The sequence below is a fragment of the Carlito syrichta genome, unplaced genomic scaffold (assembly GCF_000164805.1).
Source record: "Carlito syrichta isolate Samal-C Ts95f unplaced genomic scaffold, Tarsius_syrichta-2.0.1 Scaffold315592, whole genome shotgun sequence".
Lineage (NCBI taxonomy): Eukaryota > Metazoa > Chordata > Mammalia > Primates > Tarsiidae > Carlito > Carlito syrichta.
Window position 1 is genome coordinate 644,586 of NW_007259688.1, and position 675 is coordinate 645,260.

Below are 675 nucleotides of genomic sequence, written 5' to 3' on the forward strand. Positions count from 1 at the left end.
GGGTCTCGAACCCGCAGGCTCAGGCAATTCACTCACCTCGGCCTCCCAAAACGCGGGATTACAGGCTGAGCCACCAAGCCTGGCCAAGTCCTCATGTCTTATTAGGCTACGCTAGGCCTGTAGGCTGTGATACTTTCTCAGATTTTCCGTGTGTGTGTGTGTGTGTGTGTGTGTGTGTGTGTTATGACCTTGACTGTCAGGAGTACTACTCAGGTGTTTTGTGAAATGTTCCCCAACTCACAGTTGTCATGTTTTTCTTATCATTAGACTGGAGTTACTGTGTTTTGAGGAGAAAGGCTACAGAGGTAAAATGACATTCTTATCTCATCGTGTCAAGAGGAAGAGGACGTGCTGGCCAGGCTTGGTGGCTCAGCCTGTAATCCCAGCATTTTGGGAGGCTGAGGCAAGTGGATTGCCTGAGCCCGTGGGTTCGAGACCAGCCCAGGCAACTTGGCGAGACCTTGTCTCTACAATAAATAATAAATAAATAAATAATAAATAAATAATAAACAAATACATAAAATTAGCCAGTCGTGGTAGTGCATGCAGTTCTGACTACTTGGAAGGCTGAGGCAGAAGGATCGCTGGAGCCCAGTGGATGGATGCTGGGGTGGTCATGAGTGTGCCACTGCACTCTAGCCTGAGCAAGAGTGCGACTCCAACTCAAAAAAAAAA